The 15,438-nt window shown below is 38.6% G+C and overlaps 2 protein-coding genes and 1 long non-coding RNA gene across 4 annotated transcripts in view; all 3 read right to left on the reverse strand.

Moving 5' to 3' along the window:
* Nucleotides 1–15,438, reverse strand: part of LOC134794983 (uncharacterized) — a 312,799-nt gene that overhangs the window by 214,642 nt on the left and 82,719 nt on the right. The window lies entirely within an intron of this gene.
* Nucleotides 1–15,438, reverse strand: part of LOC134794914 (uncharacterized) — a 443,559-nt gene that overhangs the window by 131,920 nt on the left and 296,201 nt on the right. The window lies entirely within an intron of this gene.
* LOC134794898 (stromal interaction molecule homolog) overlaps nucleotides 1–15,438 on the reverse strand; it is a 145,924-nt gene that overhangs the window by 78,456 nt on the left and 52,030 nt on the right. The gene's annotated exons all lie outside the window — the stretch shown is intronic.

The following is a 15,438-nucleotide window of genomic DNA, read 5'->3' on the forward strand; positions in this document are numbered from 1 at the left end:
AAAAAAAAAATAACCCTAACCTACCTATCTCTGGGAGCAGATTCGTTTTTAGGGTCAACAAAAAAAAAACCCTAACCGACCTATCTCTGGGAGCAGTTTCGTATTTAGGGTCATCAAAAAAAAAACCCTAACCTACCTATCTCTGGGAGCAGTTTCGTTTTACGGGTCATAAAAAAAATAACCATAACCTACCTATCTCTGGGAGCAATTTCGTTTTTAGGGTCTTAAAAAAAATAACCATAACCTACCTATCTCTGGGAGCAGTTTCGTTTTACGGGTCATAAAAAAAATGCTAAATATAGTTGTGATCCAATAAAAAGTATGCGAAATTTCAATTTGTGCAAACGTTATTTAACAATAAATAGTTAGGTATAATAAAACATTTGCTTAGTAACTATTTTTCTAAATGAGTCGTGGTAAAATGAACATCTGCTAAATAAAATTGTGTTCAAATAAAAATTATGCTAAATAATAATATGCTAAGTATTGGTTTGCCAACTAAAAGTACTGCAATTAGTTGGTTGGGAAGTGAAATTAGGCGAAAAATATTTCGGCGAGATGGCAGTACACCAAATGGGGCTTAATAGAAAACCTTCATAAGCTTGTTTTGACATGGCATTCCCAAGCCCGATAGTGATCAACAACAACATACATATAACTAGCGTCGCGTGCGCATGTAACCGTTTAAACCGAGCTTATTGACATCAATTAATGTTTGGCCGCAAACGACTGTACTCATTGAAACCAATATCGTACTGGCGAAGATATGCGTGACATTTGATCACGAGCGTAGTGATATGACTTTGTGACGTTTGTGTGTGTGTTGAGTGGCATGAACTAAGCTTTTAACTTTCAAAAAAGAAGAGATTCTTAATTCGTCGGGATCTTTATTATGTTCCCAGATTTCTTTAAGACGTCTGGACCGAATTCGATATTTTGTTAGAAAGGATATAACTTCACAGTTGGCCCTATTGCTATCACATTACGATCTGATGATGGTACCCAGGAAAGTCGGGAGAAATCTTCAAATATTCAACTTTTGGGTACTTTGCTCTAGTCTAAGAAAACAACAAGCAGTGGACTTGTATATAGAGAGAGAGTCAAGGAATTTGATTTATGTACCATGTCGTACAGTCACCTGCAATAATATGTTACACACGAAGGCCGCAAAAATATCTGACACGATCTTATCTGTAGAGCCATAAGAGCATGTTACATATTTTTGCGGGTTTCGAAGACTAACATAATATTGCAGGCGACTGTACCTTGTCACAGTGACAATCAATATAAAAGCCGCTAGGGTTCTCATATTATTGTCCGTGTGACCAGGTACTAAATGGCACATAAAAGTAGAGATGCAACGGATAGTTGTTTGGCCGGATACCGGCCAATAATAATATATAACGGATACCGGATATTCTGCCTGACCATCGGCCGAATATCCGGTATCCGGCCGCCGAACACATTTCTAGGTTCGAAATGAGTGCAAGTCAGTAGAATGTTTTAATTGTTTAAAAATAATAAATAAGTACGATTATGACCGTGTCTGTTTCTTAAATCCAATTTGTTTACTCCAAAATCAAGCAATGTTACTATCCGGTATCCGGCCGGATAGTAAAATAATGGCCGGATAGGCCGAATACCGGATAGTAACCGAATATCCGGTGCATCTCTACATAAAAGTATTTTTTATTTAAACTTTATGGCACAGAATAGGTAACTTAAAACAAACAATATAGCGATAAATAATATATACTTACATAAATAGACTTAGGTAAGTTATGTAATTCCTTGACCGTATGTATGTAGTGTATGCAGTATAGTATAGATATATGTACCTATACTAGCGACCCGCCCCGGCTTCGCACGGGCTACACAAAACCTAAACAAATTATACACCTAAATCTTCCTCAAGGACCACTCTATTGATAGTTGAAAACCGCATGAAAATCCCTTCCGTTTTTGAGTTTATCGCGAACATACAAACACACAGACAGACGCGGCGAGGGATTTGTTTTATAAGGTGTAGTGATTAGTCATGGCACATAGAAGAGACAAACAGATGTCGAAGCACAAAATAAAATGATCGTGAAGTTGACCGCCCCATATCGAGTGCCCGCAAATGGCATATCTATATCGTTAGTTCATCGTTAGTTCACGTTAGTTCAGTATATTAAATCGTTAGGATCCGACTACAACATCGATTTTTTTAAAAAACAAAAGTGGGGAGGTCAACTTCACGCTACCGCCCCAAAATCGATTTTATGGTTTTTATCAATTAGAATCGATAGATAATCGTTAGTTCACGTTAGTTCAGTATATTAAATCGTTAGGATCCGATTCTAAGTATTTTTTTTTTTCAATTTTGTGGGGCGGTCAACTTCACGTGAAGTTGACCGCCCCATATCGAGTGCCCGCAAATGGCATATCAATATCGTTAGTTCATCGTTAGTTCACGTTAGTTCAGTATATCAAATCGTTAGGATCCGACGCATAACTTGTGTACGAATTTTTTTTTAAAGTAGGGGAGCGCCAACACCGTCTTCCGCTCCAAAATTGTATTTATGGTTCCAATCAATTGGAATCGATATGTAGTCGTTAGTTCATCGTTAATTCATGTTAGTTCAGCATGTGAAATCGTTAGGATCCGACTACATTACGTATTTAAAAAAAATAACATAAGTGGGGCGGTCAACTTCACGCTACCGCCCCAAAACCGATTTTATGGATTCTTTCAATTAGAATCGTTAGTTCATCGTTAGTTCACGTTAGTTCAGTATTTTAAATCGTTAGGATCCGACTAAAAGATGTTTTTTTTTTAAAAACGAAAGTGGGGAGGTCAACTTCACGTGAAGTTGACCGCCCCATATCGAGTGCCCGCAAATGGCATATCTATATCGTTAGTTCATCGTTAGTTCACGTTAGTTCAGTATATCAAATCGTTAGGATCCGACGCATAACTTGTGTACGAATTTTTTTTAAAGTAGGGGAGCGCCAACACCGTCTTCCGCTCCAAAACTGTATTTATGGTTCCAATCAATTGGAATCGATATGTAGTCGTTAGTTCATCGTTAGTTCATGTTAGTTCAGCATGTGAAATCGTTAGGATCCGACTACATTACGTATTTAAAAAAAATAACATAAGTGGGGAGGTCAACTTCACGCTACCGCCCCAAAACCGATTTTATGGATTCTTTCAATTAGAATCGTTAGTTCATCGTTAGTTCACGTTAGTTCAGTATTTTAAATCGTTAGGATCCGACTAAAAGATGTTTTTTTTTTAAAAACGAAAGTGGGGAGGTCAACTTCACGTGAAGTTGACCGCCCCATATCGAGTGCCCGCGAATGGCATATCTATATCGTTAGTTCATCGTTAGTTCACGTTAGTTCAGTATATCAAATCGTTAGGATCCGACGCATAACCTGTGTACGAATTTTTTTTTAAATAGGGGAGCGCCAACACCGTCTTCCGCTCCAAAACTGTATTTATAGTTCCAATCAATTGGAATCGATATGTAGTCGTTAGTTCATCGTTAGTTCACGTTAGTTCAGTATTTTAAATCGTTAGGATCCGACTAAAAGATGTTTTTTTTTTAAAAACGAAAGTGGGGAGGTCAACTTCACGTGAAGTTGACCGCCCCATATCGAGTGCCCGCAAATGGCATATCTATATCGTTAGTTCATCGTTAGTTCACGTTAGTTCAGTATATCAAATCGTTAGGATCCGACGCATAACTTGTGTACGAATTTTTTTTAAAGTAGGGGAGCGCCAACATCGCTTTCCGCTCCAAAACTGTATTTATGGTTCCAATCAATTGGAATCGATATGTAGTCGTTAGTTCATCGTTAGTTCATGTTAGTTCAGCATGTGAAATCGTTAGGATCCGACTACATTACGTATTTAAAAAAAATAACATAAGTGGGGAGGTCAACTTCACGCTACCGCCCCAAAACCGATTTTATGGATTCTTTCAATTAGAATCGTTAGTTCATCGTTAGTTCACGTTAGTTCAGTATTTTAAATCGTTAGGATCCGACTAAAAGATGTTTTTTTTTTAAAAACGAAAGTGGGGAGGTCAACTTCACGTGAAGTTGACCGCCCCATATCGAGTGCCCGCAAATGGCATATCTATATCGTTAGTTCATCGTTAGTTCACGTTAGTTCAGTATATCAAATCGTTAGGATCCGACGCATAACCTGTGTACGAATTTTTTTTTAAGTAGGGGAGCGCCAACACCGTCTTCCGCTCCAAAACTGTATTTATGGTTCCAATCAATTGGAATCGATATGTAGTCGTTAGTTCATCGTTAGTTCACGTTAGTTCAGTATTTTAAATCGTTAGGATCCGACTAAAAGATGTTTTTTTTTTAAAAACGAAAGTGGGGAGGTCAACTTCACGTGAAGTTGACCGCCCCATATCGAGTGCCCGCAAATGGCATATCTATATCGTTAGTTCATCGTTAGTTCACGTTAGTTCAGTATATCAAATCGTTAGGATCCGACGCATAACTTGTGTACGAATTTTTTTTAAAGTAGGGGAGCGCCAACATCGCTTTCCGCTCCAAAACTGTATTTATGGTTCCAATCAATTGGAATCGATATGTAGTCGTTAGTTCATCGTTAGTTCATGTTAGTTCAGCATGTGAAATCGTTAGGATCCGACTACATTACGTATTTAAAAAAAATAACATAAGTGGGGCGGTCAACTTCACGCTACCGCCCCAAAACCGATTTTATGGATTCTTTCAATTAGAATCGTTAGTTCATCGTTAGTTCACGTTAGTTCAGTATTTTAAATCGTTAGGATCCGACTAAAAGATTTTTTTTTTTTAAAAACGAAAGTGGGGAGGTCAACTTCACGTGAAGTTGACCGCCCCATATCGAGTGCCCGCAAATGGCATATCTATATCGTTAGTTCATCGTTAGTTCACGTTAGTTCAGTATATCAAATCGTTAGGATCCGACGCATAACCTGTGTACGAATTTTTTTTTAAGTAGGGGAGCGCCAACACCGTCTTCCGCTCCAAAACTGTATTTATGGTTCCAATCAATTGGAATCGATATGTAGTCGTTAGTTCATCGTTAGTTCACGTTAGTTCAGTATTTTAAATCGTTAGGATCCGACTAAAAGATGTTTTTTTTTTAAAAACGAAAGTGGGGAGGTCAACTTCACGTGAAGTTGACCGCCCCATATCGAGTGCCCGCAAATGGCATATCTATATCGTTAGTTCATCGTTAGTTCACGTTAGTTCAGTATATCAAATCGTTAGGATCCGACGCATAACTTGTGTACGAATTTTTTTTAAAGTAGGGGAGCGCCAACATCGCTTTCCGCTCCAAAACTGTATTTATGGTTCCAATCAATTGGAATCGATATGTAGTCGTTAGTTCATCGTTAGTTCATGTTAGTTCAGCATGTGAAATCGTTAGGATCCGACTACATTACGTATTTAAAAAAAATAACATAAGTGGGGAGGTCAACTTCACGCTACCGCCCCAAAACCGATTTTATGGATTCTTTCAATTAGAATCGTTAGTTCATCGTTAGTTCACGTTAGTTCAGTATTTTAAATCGTTAGGATCCGACTAAAAGATGTTTTTTTTTTAAAAACGAAAGTGGGGAGGTCAACTTCACGTGAAGTTGACCGCCCCATATCGAGTGCCCGCAAATGGCATATCTATATCGTTAGTTCATCGTTAGTTCACGTTAGTTCAGTATATCAAATCGTTAGGATCCGACGCATAACCTGTGTACGAATTTTTTTTTAAGTAGGGGAGCGCCAACACCGTCTTCCGCTCCAAAACTGTATTTATGGTTCCAATCAATTGGAATCGATATGTAGTCGTTAGTTCATCGTTAGTTCACGTTAGTTCAGTATTTTAAATCGTTAGGATCCGACTAAAAGATGTTTTTTTTTTAAAAACGAAAGTGGGGAGGTCAACTTCACGTGAAGTTGACCGCCCCATATCGAGTGCCCGCAAATGGCATATCTATATCGTTAGTTCATCGTTAGTTCACGTTAGTTCAGTATATCAAATCGTTAGGATCCGACGCATAACTTGTGTACGAATTTTTTTTAAAGTAGGGGAGCGCCAACATCGCTTTCCGCTCCAAAACTGTATTTATGGTTCCAATCAATTGGAATCGATATGTAGTCGTTAGTTCATCGTTAGTTCATGTTAGTTCAGCATGTGAAATCGTTAGGATCCGACTACATTACGTATTTAAAAAAAATAACATAAGTGGGGCGGTCAACTTCACGCTACCGCCCCAAAACCGATTTTATGGATTCTTTCAATTAGAATCGTTAGTTCATCGTTAGTTCACGTTAGTTCAGTATTTTAAATCGTTAGGATCCGACTAAAAGATGTTTTTTTTTTAAAAACGAAAGTGGGGAGGTCAACTTCACGTGAAGTTGACCGCCCCATATCGAGTGCCCGCAAATGGCATATCTATATCGTTAGTTCATCGTTAGTTCACGTTAGTTCAGTATATCAAATCGTTAGGATCCGACGCATAACTTGTGTACGAATTTTTTTTAAAGTAGGGGAGCGCCAACACCGTCTTCCGCTCCAAAACTGTATTTATGGTTCCAATCAATTGGAATCGATATGTAGTCGTTAGTTCATCGTTAGTTCATGTTAGTTCAGCATGTGAAATCGTTAGGATCCGACTACATTACGTATTTAAAAAAAATAACATAAGTGGGGAGGTCAACTTCACGCTACCGCCCCAAAACCGATTTTATGGATTCTTTCAATTAGAATCGTTAGTTCATCGTTAGTTCACGTTAGTTCAGTATTTTAAATCGTTAGGATCCGACTAAAAGATGTTTTTTTTTTAAAAACGAAAGTGGGGAGGTCAACTTCACGTGAAGTTGACCGCCCCATATCGAGTGCCCGCGAATGGCATATCTATATCGTTAGTTCATCGTTAGTTCACGTTAGTTCAGTATATCAAATCGTTAGGATCCGACGCATAACCTGTGTACGAATTTTTTTTTAAATAGGGGAGCGCCAACACCGTCTTCCGCTCCAAAACTGTATTTATAGTTCCAATCAATTGGAATCGATATGTAGTCGTTAGTTCATCGTTAGTTCACGTTAGTTCAGTATTTTAAATCGTTAGGATCCGACTAAAAGATGTTTTTTTTTTAAAAACGAAAGTGGGGCGGTCAACTTCACGTGAAGTTGACCGCCCCATATCGAGTGCCCGCAAATGGCATATCTATATCGTTAGTTCATCGTTAGTTCACGTTAGTTCAGTATATCAAATCGTTAGGATCCGACGCATAACTTGTGTACGAATTTTTTTTAAAGTAGGGGAGCGCCAACATCGCTTTCCGCTCCAAAACTGTATTTATGGTTCCAATCAATTGGAATCGATATGTAGTCGTTAGTTCATCGTTAGTTCATGTTAGTTCAGCATGTGAAATCGTTAGGATCCGACTACATTACGTATTTAAAAAAAATAACATAAGTGGGGAGGTCAACTTCACGCTACCGCCCCAAAACCGATTTTATGGATTCTTTCAATTAGAATCGTTAGTTCATCGTTAGTTCACGTTAGTTCAGTATTTTAAATCGTTAGGATCCGACTAAAAGATGTTTTTTTTTTAAAAACGAAAGTGGGGAGGTCAACTTCACGTGAAGTTGACCGCCCCATATCGAGTGCCCGCAAATGGCATATCTATATCGTTAGTTCATCGTTAGTTCACGTTAGTTCAGTATATCAAATCGTTAGGATCCGACGCATAACCTGTGTACGAATTTTTTTTTAAGTAGGGGAGCGCCAACACCGTCTTCCGCTCCAAAACTGTATTTATGGTTCCAATCAATTGGAATCGATATGTAGTCGTTAGTTCATCGTTAGTTCACGTTAGTTCAGTATTTTAAATCGTTAGGATCCGACTAAAAGATGTTTTTTTTTTAAAAACGAAAGTGGGGAGGTCAACTTCACGTGAAGTTGACCGCCCCATATCGAGTGCCCGCAAATGGCATATCTATATCGTTAGTTCATCGTTAGTTCACGTTAGTTCAGTATATCAAATCGTTAGGATCCGACGCATAACTTGTGTACGAATTTTTTTTAAAGTAGGGGAGCGCCAACATCGCTTTCCGCTCCAAAACTGTATTTATGGTTCCAATCAATTGGAATCGATATGTAGTCGTTAGTTCATCGTTAGTTCATGTTAGTTCAGCATGTGAAATCGTTAGGATCCGACTACATTACGTATTTAAAAAAAATAACATAAGTGGGGCGGTCAACTTCACGCTACCGCCCCAAAACCGATTTTATGGATTCTTTCAATTAGAATCGTTAGTTCATCGTTAGTTCACGTTAGTTCAGTATTTTAAATCGTTAGGATCCGACTAAAAGATGTTTTTTTTTTAAAAACGAAAGTGGGGAGGTCAACTTCACGTGAAGTTGACCGCCCCATATCGAGTGCCCGCAAATGGCATATCTATATCGTTAGTTCATCGTTAGTTCACGTTAGTTCAGTATATCAAATCGTTAGGATCCGACGCATAACCTGTGTACGAATTTTTTTTTAAGTAGGGGAGCGCCAACACCGTCTTCCGCTCCAAAACTGTATTTATGGTTCCAATCAATTGGAATCGATATGTAGTCGTTAGTTCATCGTTAGTTCACGTTAGTTCAGTATTTTAAATCGTTAGGATCCGACTAAAAGATGTTTTTTTTTTAAAAACGAAAGTGGGGAGGTCAACTTCACGTGAAGTTGACCGCCCCATATCGAGTGCCCGCAAATGGCATATCTATATCGTTAGTTCATCGTTAGTTCACGTTAGTTCAGTATATCAAATCGTTAGGATCCGACGCATAACTTGTGTACGAATTTTTTTTAAAGTAGGGGAGCGCCAACATCGCTTTCCGCTCCAAAACTGTATTTATGGTTCCAATCAATTGGAATCGATATGTAGTCGTTAGTTCATCGTTAGTTCATGTTAGTTCAGCATGTGAAATCGTTAGGATCCGACTACATTACGTATTTAAAAAAAATAACATAAGTGGGGAGGTCAACTTCACGCTACCGCCCCAAAACCGATTTTATGGATTCTTTCAATTAGAATCGTTAGTTCATCGTTAGTTCACGTTAGTTCAGTATTTTAAATCGTTAGGATCCGACTAAAAGATGTTTTTTTTTTAAAAACGAAAGTGGGGAGGTCAACTTCACGTGAAGTTGACCGCCCCATATCGAGTGCCCGCAAATGGCATATCTATATCGTTAGTTCATCGTTAGTTCACGTTAGTTCAGTATATCAAATCGTTAGGATCCGACGCATAACTTGTGTACGAATTTTTTTTTAAAGTAGGTGAGCGCCAACACCGTCTTCCGCTCCAAAACTGTATTTATGGTTCCAATCAATTGGAATCGATATGTAGTCGTTAGTTCATCGTTAGTTCATGTTAGTTCAGGATGTGAAATCGTTAGGATCCGACTACATTACGTATTTAAAAAAAATAACATAAGTGGGGCGGTCAACTTCACGCTACCGCCCCAAAACCGATTTTATGGATTCTGTCAATTAGAATCGTTAGTTCATCGTTAGTTCACGTTAGTTCAGTATTTTAAATCGTTAGGATCCGACTAAAAGATGTTTTTTTTTTAAAACGAAAGTGGGGAGGTCAACTTCACGTGAAGTTGACCGCCCCATATCGAGTGCCTGCAAATGGCATATCTATATCGTTAGTTCATCGTTAGTTCACGTTAGTTCAGTATATCAAATCGTTAGGATCCGACGCATAACTTGGGCACGAATTTTTTTTAAAGTAGGGGAGCGCCAACACCGTCTTCCGCTCCAAAACTGTATTTATGGTTCCAATCAATTGGAATCGATATGTAGTCGTTAGTTCATGTTAGTAGCATGTGAAATCGTTAGGATCCGACTACATTACGTATTAAAAAAAAAACTTAAGTGGCCCCACTTAAGGGTCAACTTCACGCTACCGCCCCATAACCGATTTTATGGTTTCTATCAATTAGATTCGATAGATAATCGTTAGTTCACGTTAGTTCAGTATATCAAACCGTTAGGATCCGACGCGTAACTTGTGTGCGGATTTTTTTTAAAGTGTACGCCAGCGTACCTACAAAAAAAACGGTCACCCATCCAAGTACTGACCCCGCCCGACGTTGCTTAACTTCGGTCAAAAATCGCGTTTGTTGTATGGGAGCCCCACTTAAATCTTTATTTTATTCTGTTTATAGTATTTGTTGTTATAGCGGCAACAGAAATACATCATCTGTGAAAATTTCAGCTGTCTAGCTATCACAGATCACGAGATACAGCCTGGACAGACGGACGGACGGACGGACGGACAACGGAGTCTTAGTAATAGCATGCCCTCCCATCCCGAAGGCGTTATAATTATTTTCAAATGGATATCATAGTGTGTGTATCATAATCGGCCATTACGAAATTTTTATCGTACAGATTAAGATTGATTAAGAGATATTTAAAGCGTCATAAATTAAAAACGTTATAAATGAAATACAAACATTAATAACAACACGAATTCAATGCATTAATTTACGAAATTTGAAACCCCAATTATATTGCAACTGACTACGTTATGAGCAACAGCGCACGACAATTATTTCAAGCTGTCGAAGTAATATTGAATATTGACACTAGATGGAGCCACCACGATTCTAGTATGTTTTACGTCATTCGAAAACGGAACGAGTGTGGGTTTCTTTTCCTGAGTTTTGTTTTTCGTTTTAAGACATGATGTGAAGTTTGATTTAGAATAATTATTAATTACAATCGAGTTTTAAATTACGGAATTTAGGTACATACCTAATCTAAATGAGTAATCTATTTTAAAGTAGGCCTGACGTTAAAATACAAATTAAAGAACTCATAGGGCGATGTCTTTCAAAACACATGAATGCTTTGTTTCTAAACAAAATGCATGTTTTGATTTCGCTTGGTGTCCATGTCCAAGTCAAACGCGCATTTTACTCCTTTATTGACCGAAGCGTTTGCGAAGGTCTCCGTTTTATCTCGGGCCAAAATCGTATGTCCGGACGTTCTCCTCGGTTCAATTCTCAACCGATTCTTATCAAATTTTATGACCAGATTCTAGAAATAAAATAGTTTTTTTTCGATCCGAATATTAGATTTTTTTTTCAAAATGGCGGAAAGAAATAGTCGTATTAATATCATAGGAGTTTTTTTTTCTTTTTGAGATATATTTACAGTGCTTGTCAAAAATGTACTAATTTAGTAACGCTGGTACATAAGCCGTCTAGGAGGTATTTAGATATATCATTGTATGTAGATTTTTACTTGAGATTAAGTAGCCAAATTTCGTCACTTTAAGTAAGTGCTATGATGGCGCAGTTTGCAAACACTTGCTTTGATGCATGGAGGTGCCTAGTTCGATCCCCAGTAAAGTGTAACTTTTTGTAAATTTTAAATTTTGTATTTTTGATTGATCAAGCGAGTGCAATCTTTTATTTAACTTTTCGTTAATTTAGTTTTTCCAAATTATTCTAAAAGGCGTAGCCTTACATTTTTTATTCAGTTTTAAGCTATGCTCGCGAGGTCTACAGAGGGTCTACCGCGAACGACGTTGCCACAACTGTTGCCACAGCGCCACTGGTTTATTAATTTCCTTAAATTGTAAACGACGATCTGCATTAACCGCGAAAATCGAAGTTTGTAAGACTTCGAGAGTTAGACCAAGCTAAATTGACAGGGATTTTGATGGTACAGACAGACTGTGCAAGTATTTTTTTTTTTTAATTTCATAATTTAATAGAAGTTTGACGTTTAAAATAACACTAATGAAATAGCTTGGTATGACTCATGCAACTATCTCTGTCACTCTAATTACGACTTAATTTGACTAAAAGAGAAAGATGCCCACACTTTGCAATATTCGATCGCGGGGCATGCCTGCCTCTGGCATTCAGGCGAACTTTTTTGTTGACGGACGGACTCCGACAATTACTGCACTCATTACTGCGACGGGGAGTACGGGCCGATTTATCAATTTTAAGCACAAAAGACTGTTGAAAACGATATATAGATAGGACACCATTTTACAAATTGACCAAGTCAACTCCCACAGTAAGCTCAATAAGGCTTCTATCTATCTATCTTTTTCAATATATAAATATGTTTTTATAAATACTGTACCTATACGTGTGTGTGAACCTAGCATATCAAGTGCTAGCATCTCAAACTTTTATGAGAGTTCTAGTAGCATCCCTAATAGTTCTACAGTTCTAGATGGTTTTTTTAAATAGTTATGCTCATTTTCGCGAAAAAAATGAAATTTTAAAATGAGATGCTAACTTCACGTTTTGACACTCCAGCATCCCAGCCATTACCCACTCCACAGCCTCGAAATAGCATTTAAATGAAAGATACTAACATTTTTAGACGATATATAATGAGTTCTAGTCAAAAGTGTAAAAAAAAATGTTTTCATATATGTATGGGACACGAACATGAAAAATAATTGTAGGTAAATTCTGATTAATGCTAAGTTTGAGCAAAAATCCCAGTTTGGACAACCAGCTTCTCAGCAGTTCTGGATAGCCAGCTCCCACGTGCACTAGAATAACCACAGTTCTATCTTCTAGAAGAAAATTTGACAGAGTTTTGATAGAATATCTCCGAAAATAGTCTTAAAATCGAGTAAATGCTAAGTTCTCAGCGTAGCATCCCAGCCAATGCCGGTCTGATACCCAGCATCTCAGCAGTTCTGGATACGCAGCTCCCTAGTGCACTAGAATAACCACAGTTCTATCTTCTAGAAGGAAATTTGGCAGAGTTTTGGAGGATTATGTTTGAAATAATCTCGAAATCGAGAAATAGCTAAGTTCGGAGCTTAGCATCCCAGCCAATGCGGGCTAGATACCTAGCATCTCAGCAGTTCTGGATAGCAAGCACCTTAGTGAATTAGAATACATGCAGTTCTATCTTCTAGAACGAAATTTGGCAAAGTTTTGAAAGATAGTCTTTCAAAACTCCGAAAAAAGTATCGAAATCGAGGAATTGCTAAGTTTTGAGCTTGGCATCCCAGCCAATGCAGGTCAGACACCCAGCATCTCAGCAGTTCTGGATAGCCAGCTCCAAAGTGAAATAGAATAACCACAGTTCTACCTTCTAGAAGGAAATTTGACAGAGTTTTGATAGACTATGTCCGAAAATAGTCTCGAAATCGAGTAAATGCTAAGTTCTGAGCGTAGCATCCCAGCCAATGCAAGTCTGATACCCAGCATCGCAGCAGTTCTGGATAGTCAGCTCCCTAGAGCACTAGAATAACCACAGTTCTATCTTCTAGAAGGAAATTTGACAGAGTTTGAATAGACTATGTCCGAAAATAGTATCTAAATCGAGAAATAGCTAAGTTCTGAGCGTCGCATCCCAGCCAATGCAGGTCTAATACCCAGCATCTCAGCAGTTCTTTATAGCCAGCTCTCTAGAGCACTAGAATAACCACAGTTCTATCTTCTAGAAGGAAATTTGGTAGAGTTTTGATAGACTATCTCCGAAAATAGTCTCGAAATCGAGTAAATACTAAATTCTGAGCGTAGCATCCCAGCCAATGCAGGTCTGATACCCAGCATCTCAGCAATTCTGGATAGGCAGGTCCCTAGTGCACTAGAATAACCACAGTTCTATCTTCTAGAAGGAAATTTGGCAGAGTTTTGGAGGATTATGTATGAAATAGTCTCGAAATTGAGAAATAGCTAAGTTCGGAGCTTAGCATCCCAGCCAATGCGGGTTAGATACCTGTCATCTCAGCAGTTCAAGCACCCTAGTGCATTAGAATACACGCAGTTCTATCTTCTAGAACGAAATTTGGCAAAGTTTTGAAAGATAGTCTTTCAAAACTCCAAAAAAGTATTTTAATCGAGGAATTGCTAAGTTCTGAGCTTGGCATCCCAGCCAATGCAGGTGAGACACCCAGCATCTCAGCAGTTCTGGATAGCCAGCCCCCTGGAGCACTACAATAACCACAGTTCTATCTTCTAGAAGGAAATTTGACACAGTTTTGATACACTCTGTCCGAAAATAGTATCGAAGTCTCAAAATCGAGAAATAGCTAAGTTCTGAGCTAGCATCCCAGCCAATGCGGGTCAGACACCCAGCATCTCAGCAGTTCTGGATAGCCAGCTCCAAAGTGAAATAGAATAACCACAGTTCTACCTTCTAGAAGGAAATTTGACAGAGTTTTGATAGACTATGTCCGAAAATAGTCTCGAAATCGAGTAAATGCTAAGTTCTGAGCGTAGCATCCCAGCCAATGCAAGTCTGATACCCAGCATCTCAGCAGTTCTGGATAGTCAGCTCCCTAGAGCACTAGAATAACCATAGTTCTATCTTCTAGAAGGAAATTTGACAGAGTTTTGATAGACTATCTCCGAAAATAGTATCGAAGTCTCGAAATCGAGAAATAGCTAAGTTCTGAGCTAGCATCCCAGCCAATGCGGGTCAGACACCCAGCATCTCAGCAGTTCTGGATAGCCAGCTCCAAAGTGCACTAGAATAACCACAGTTCTATCTTCTAGAAGGAAATTTGACAGAGTTTTGATAGACTATCTCCGAAAATAGTCTCGAAATCGAGTAAATGCTAAGTTCGGAGCGAAGCATCCCAGCCAATGCAGGTCTGATACCCAGCATCTCAGCAATTCTGGATAGGCAGCTCCCTAGTGCACCAGAATAACCTCAGTTCTATCTTCTAGAAGGAAATTTGGCAGAGTTTTGGAGGATTATGTTTGAAATAGCCTCGAAATCGAGAAATAGCTAAGTTCGGAGCTTAGCATCCCAGCCAATGCGCGCTAGATACCTAGCATCTCAGCAATTCTGGATAGCAAGCACCCTAGTACATTAGAATACATGCAGTTCTATCTTCTAGAACGAAATTTGGCAAAGTTTTTGAAACATAGTCTTTCAAAACTACAAAGAAGTATCGAAATCGAGGAATTGCTAAGTTCTGAGCTTGGCATCCCAGCCAATGCGGGTCAGACACCCAGCATCTCAGCAGTTCTGGGTAGCCAGCTCCCTAGAGCACTAGAATAACCACAGTTCTATCGTCTAGAAGCAAATTTGACAGAGTTTTGATAGACTATGAGTATAACATGAATAAAGCCTTTGTTATACAAAAGCGAGCCATGAGGACTATAGTGCGTATTCCACAAACTGAGTCCTGCCAGGAATATTTCATAAATCTTAAAATACTAATTGTCCCGTGTCTGTACATCCTTCTGCTCCTCACTGACCTGGTCAAAAGTCTAAAGGAGTACGAGACCAATGAAGAGAGGGAGACAGCTCTACAACAAGCTTCCCAGTGAGTGGAGGAACATCGATAGCCTTGTTATCTTTAAAAATAAATTAAAAACACTGCTGCTGAAAGAATGCTTTTATTTTATAGTGGAGTTTACGACCTACTT

Source organism: Cydia splendana, chromosome 11 (genome assembly GCF_910591565.1).
Source record: "Cydia splendana chromosome 11, ilCydSple1.2, whole genome shotgun sequence".
Classification (NCBI taxonomy): Eukaryota; Metazoa; Arthropoda; class Insecta; order Lepidoptera; family Tortricidae; genus Cydia; species Cydia splendana.